Below are 6,000 nucleotides of genomic sequence, written 5' to 3'. Positions count from 1 at the left end.
GAAAAAAAAAAGAGTAATGGGATATCCTAACCAAGATTCTAGATTAAAAAGTTATTTTGGGGAAGTAGAGAATTCTCCAGAGGCAACATAGGAGCTGAGACTTGGACACCAAGTCTTGAAAGCACAGAGCCCTGAAAAGAGACATTTCTGTAGTCCAGAGGAGCACAGGAATGCATCACCTACAGACAGCTGGTTAGGGATGGAGCAAAAATTTCCTACCTTTTTTCCCCCCTCTCTCTTGTCCCAGTGCCCTTTCCAATCCTCTCCATTGAGCCTAATGAAGTTTGATGAGGGAAAAAAGGCAGGGCCATATGTGGGATGACATGTCAGTTCAAATGAGCATCAGGACTGAAAAACCAGTACCTTGTCTCTTTCCCAACATTGTCCTCCTGGGCAGAGAGGCTTGTACCAAGACTGTGGCAGAGGTGTCCTCTGGTCTGAGTCTTAAATTACTTTAAATTAGGTGGGTCACCACATCCCTCCCAGTTACATTGACTCAAACTCAAAACACAGCCAGATATTTTACGAAGCAACTCCTCCTACCTGGACCAACTTTAGCCAGACAAATCTGCAACCTACACAGGCAGGTTCATAGAATTTCTTTGGGACAACTCAGAGGTGCCTGTCTATTTCTAGAGGTTCTGCATCCCTCCAGTGGGCTGCATGGTGCCAGATAAATCTTCGAAGGAACCAAGAGAGTTGGTTACTTCTTTTGCAAATGAAAGCTGTACCCTCAGTGGCTATTGCTGCCACCGTTGCTCTTCTGGGCACTGTGCCAGCCTGGCAGGCTGCTCACTGGGTATGCTTGTTCACCAGCAACCTTGTCAGATGTTCTCATGAAAGGCTATGTCTGAAGGGAGTGAAAAACATAAATATTTTGTCACATTTTTAGGTTCTTCTTCAGAGCCTGGAATCCCAAGGGGCCAGTATTGCCATCGAGTTAAGGCCTTCCCATCCCCAGCTACTCTTCATTCCACATCCCATTCTTTGTTGTCAGAGGTCTGAAAAGTGATGCTGGTGGGGAGACAGAACCAGGACATTTTCTGAAAGCTGCTCCAATTTTTAGGCATCTTATTCCAAAAATGTTTTGTTTTAACTGGAAGATTATATACAACGTGAGAAGCCGCAAGGATTCCCAGGCCATAGGACACAGGATACCATGGTCACATATTGTTATCTCTCCTAGAAAGCACAGTGTTCTACAGGAGTCTAGAGTAAGTGAAAGCAAAGACTCAGATCGGATCCCTGAGGTGAGGAAGATCTGGAAGGAATCATACCAGAGTCTTGTCATTGTGTATTGCAAGGTAGGCTCACCCCAACTGTGTTTGCAACTTATTCCAGATAGAGCTTCCAGCTAAGAACAAAACCTCAGAGCACTCAGCTGGAACATTATACCCAGGCCTCTGCCTAGAGACTCATAAGAGAAGTCATATTGACGTCTGTCCCACGACCTAGTGCCTTTGCTTGAAAAACATAAGGAGTTACATGCCTGCTTTTAGGTCTGCTGATGGTCCAGGAACCTAGAAACAACGTTGTATTGATCATAGACAGCCTGGTACACAGGGGACTTGTTGTTTTCTGTAGCAGTAATAGGGAGTGGGGAAGAGATGGGTAGTAGTGGTCTGACCTTTAAGAGCTCTGTCTACTGGCCTAGTCTCTGGTCACTCACAGAGGCAGCCATGTAAGCTTCAGTTCACTTTATCAAGGTGAGAAGTACCCTAATCCTGGATTCCAGGGAGGTCATATGTAACTATTTCCCTGTCTACTGCTATTGTGTACAGGGGGTAATCTTTAGTGAGTGTGGTCTTACTGCATATTCTGGCTGTAGGCGGAATTCTTGGTGGATCTTCAGCTACTGGCATTCAAAAAAAAAAAAAAAAAAAAAAAAAAAAAAAAAAAACAAAGCTGAGCAGACCAGAGGCAGAAAAACACCACAACTCAATACATTTTGAAGGACAGTGAAAAAAGACCTTGGCCCCAAATCAGATTGTTCCTGATCTAAAATTAAAAGCGACTTAAGCCTTTGCTTTGGAGAAGAGCAGCAGATAGTGGTTGTGAGGGTAGGCAGAGCAATGGCTTCTCTGTTCACCTCATGGCTTAGAGAAGACCTTTCTACGATTTCTCTGCACAGGATTATTTACTGTCTTAAAAAAAAAAACACTTGCACTTTGCATGGAGATTTGCAAATGCCAGGCATAAGGCATGCCCAGTGCCCAGCCAAACCTCTTGTGGTTAGTCTTGAAATGAGATCATCTCATAGTAAGAAGGAGGTCAGGTTGCAAAGAGGGGAATTCATTTAGCTACATCAATATGTAGGATGCAGCAAGAGTCTCAGAAGGAAATTTTTGTTGTGCCACCATAATAGCCAACCCTGGACACAAATCTGAACTCCTAAAAGATTATCCACCCTTTCAGTCCCTCCTGTTCACTCTCTTCTTTCATCTCATCAGCCATTACTCAGAATGGTGTGATGTGATATGATATGATATGATATGATATGATATGTTCTGTTTAACAAGGCAGGTGGACTGTAGGAAACTTTCTAAACTTTCCTATAATATCATCCATTTACCTAGCTTACCTGAAAACAGGGACCTTCCTATGCCAACCCAACTAGAAAAGGGAAAGCCTTGCCCATTTCATCACACACACACACACACACACACACACACACACACACACACCAATTTGCTTCAAACTGGAAGTCATTGGGCCTAGAGCTTAGCCAAAAGTACAGGTAGCCATCTCCATAACCCAAACCCATATATTTGGACAATTGTTGGGGAGTCAAAGAGATGTAAACCAGAAAATGCAAGAAAGTTCCTGAAGGTGAGCAGGACTCCAGCTAGGCTACTATCCCAACAGGCTGTGAGGCAACTGAGACAAGAGAAAGGGCTTTGGGAAAGAGGCAAGACCATGTTTGTCTCAGTCAGTTTCCATTGCTGTAACAAAGAGCTTTTGACAACTAAAAAGAGCAAAGCTTTGTTTGGGCTCATGGTTCGGAGGGTTCAGTCCATGCTCAGCTGGTCTCACTGGTTTAGGGTCTTTATCCAGGATAACCATTCTACATTAGAAGTATATGTGGAATGCAGCTGCTTACCTTACAGCTATCAGGAAATGAAGAAAAGGAGCCAAGGTTCTCATACCATTTCAAAGGGATGTCCCTAATGACCTCCCATTAGGTCCTGTCTCCTATAGGTCCAAGGTCCTACTACCCTCAATAGTGCCACGTTGGGGACTTCATTTTTAACACATAGGCTGTTTGGGAGTGTTACAGATCAAACTATAGCAATTTCTTTTCCTATTTTCTTTTTTTAAAAGATTTATTTATTTTAGGTATATGAATACTCTGTCTTCATACACACTAGAAGAGGGCATCAGATTCCATTACAGATGGTTATGAGCTGCCATGTGGTTACTAGGAATTAAACTCAGGACCTCTGGAAGAGCAGCCAGTGTTCTTAGCTGCCGAGCCATATCTTCCATCCCCATCCTATTTTTATCCTGATTAATTTTGTCAAGCATGATATCCGTAGGATGATGTGTACATTAAAGCTTTCAGCTTCCCGAGGTATACCAGAAGGCTCTGCTGATGTAGATATAGATCTTCCATAAAGCAAAGCTAGTAACAGTTTCACCAACAGGCTAGAAGCTAGGCATAATACAACATTTGAGTAAGGGGTGCTGATGGACATCAGCACCAGGGTTAAAGTGTCAGCTCTGTTACTTCAGCTTGAGAGACATATTTAAATTCTTTGAGCTTCCACATCCAATATATGAAATAAGAATAATAAAATTGTCTGTGGTTTGCACCTATTGTAAGGATTAGGTGAAGTAAGCATTGGTGTACATCAGCATAGGATCTGATAATACAGTAGTAATTCAGTAGCTGTGCACTGTTGCTAGTCTCCCTCCTCAACGTTCACCTTTTTAATTTTATTATTATGTGCATGTATGTGTATGTGCACATCTCAGTGGGTATATATGTAGATGCTAGAAGTACCTTGCTCTATTATTCTCCATCTTATTCTGAGATAGGGTCTCTCACAGAGCCTGAAGCTCAGTGATTGGCTAAGATACTTGTCCCATGATCTTCTGGATCCTTCTAGCTCTACTTCCTCAGTAACAGATAGGGTTCCAGGCCTGCATTACTGTTCTCAGCCTTCTACATGGATGCTGGGAATCTGCACTCAGGTCCTCATGCTTGTCACTGATGCTCTTGGCTCATTGTTCCATCTCCATATCCCCTTTAGTTCTTTTCGTTAACAGAATGTCCTAAGGCCTGATAGGGACTGATAATAAACAAACAAGATGTCACAAGCTCTCAGACTTTACTCACTCATTGACGGTGACTCCAAGCCATTTGACTTTCCTAGCCATGTGTATCTTTCTGGAAATCGGCTCTCCCCTTAGGTAGAATGGAGGTACACAAATGAACCCCCCTTCCCACCTTCTAACTATTTATTGATTCTGGCCTTTTAATGGAAAGGGCATTGAAATAAACTGCAAGGTTTGTGTGTTTGTTTGCTTGCTTGCTTAGAAGCAAAACAGCAGAGACAAGCTTGCAGTGAGTTTGAGATCTGTAAAAGAAAAATTAATTATCCCCAAGCAGAAGCTGACCTTTAGCTGGCCCCGGCTCTAGTGCCTGAGCCACAGCTGCACCTGCTCCAAAGATGACAATATCCACTTGCTAAATACTAATAATTAGTCACCAAAGTGGGATAAAGAATGCAGAGCCAAGTGAACCTGCAATTACTGTACTCATGTGCAGCCCCTGCGCCCTTGGAGGGCCAATTACTCCACCACATTACCATAATTGGACTGACGTGCTAACAGCATCTTCCATTCTTTGAAGGTGTCGCCATCCCCCTTTTCTGCCCCTCACACCCCAGAGCCTGTGGACTGTTCTGCACCATGCCTTATGGCTCATGCTGGCTGCAAATGTCAGGGTTGTTCATCTGAGGATACCAGATGATCCCCATGCAGGCTGAGCATGTGCATAGAGGGTTCTGGAATGAAGATCAGTGACCCCCCCTCCACACCCTGCTGCTTCTCCCTCCCTCAACCTTGCAAGAAGCTACAATTGATAAAATGCACCAGTATTCTATCTGAAATTTCCACTCTTTCTGGGTCACTGACATAATACTCAGCAGTGCCCTCGGAAGACAGGGTGAGTATTTGGCAGTTGGGACACATGCTGACCAAGGAGAGTATGTCAAGTTATCTCTAGACTGCCGGCCAGAGTGAGGGGTTGGTATCCTCTGGTCCTTAAGGCGATGAGAGAACAGTGTATAGGCAGAGGCACATAGGCAGTGTGGGGCTCAGCTAGGAGCTGTCCTGCAGACCTCTGTACTGATGTGGCTGGCAAATCTCCCCCTACCGTGGCTTCTCCGCTGGCCCCTGCTGCCTCAACACCACTTTATGAGGTGATCAGTGCCTGATCGATCCAGGGAGGCTGCTAAGCATGAGTACCAGCTTTGCATGGTGAGGCAGCTGGCCTCTCCAAAGCAAAAGTCAGTTTTAATTTCTCATCTTTTGTGTTTTGTTTTCTTCTCCTGCCTTTCCATTCCACTGCTTTCCTCATCCAGCGGCAAGAACTTTTTTTTTCTAACAAGTCACTGTGACCTTCCAGAAGAAAAAGACTTGATTCTAGTTGTGCTTCCATATCCTGGAAAGGAGAGCCGCTGGGCTAAGCCTTAAGTCAGAAATGCACCAGAAAGATCTGGTGCTGCACCACTGGTGCGGCACAGGCCCTGGGCTACTTGGGAGGCAAGGATGGGAAATGGGCCTAGTGTCTCCCACTGTATGTTACCCAGCTGCAGAGCATCGCCCCCATTGGATTCCTGGGATGCCCTGGAAGACACAGAAAATGAGGTCTTTAAAGTCAGAAGCTTGGCAACAAGGGCACTGTTGTACCTTAATATCTTTCTGTCTTTTTGTCTGTCTCTCTCTCTCACACACACATACACACACACACACACACACACACACACACACACA

The sequence above is a fragment of the Mastomys coucha genome, unplaced genomic scaffold (genome assembly GCF_008632895.1).
Source record: "Mastomys coucha isolate ucsf_1 unplaced genomic scaffold, UCSF_Mcou_1 pScaffold16, whole genome shotgun sequence".
Taxonomy (NCBI): Eukaryota; Metazoa; Chordata; class Mammalia; order Rodentia; family Muridae; genus Mastomys; species Mastomys coucha.
This window is presented reverse-complemented; position numbering follows the sequence as displayed.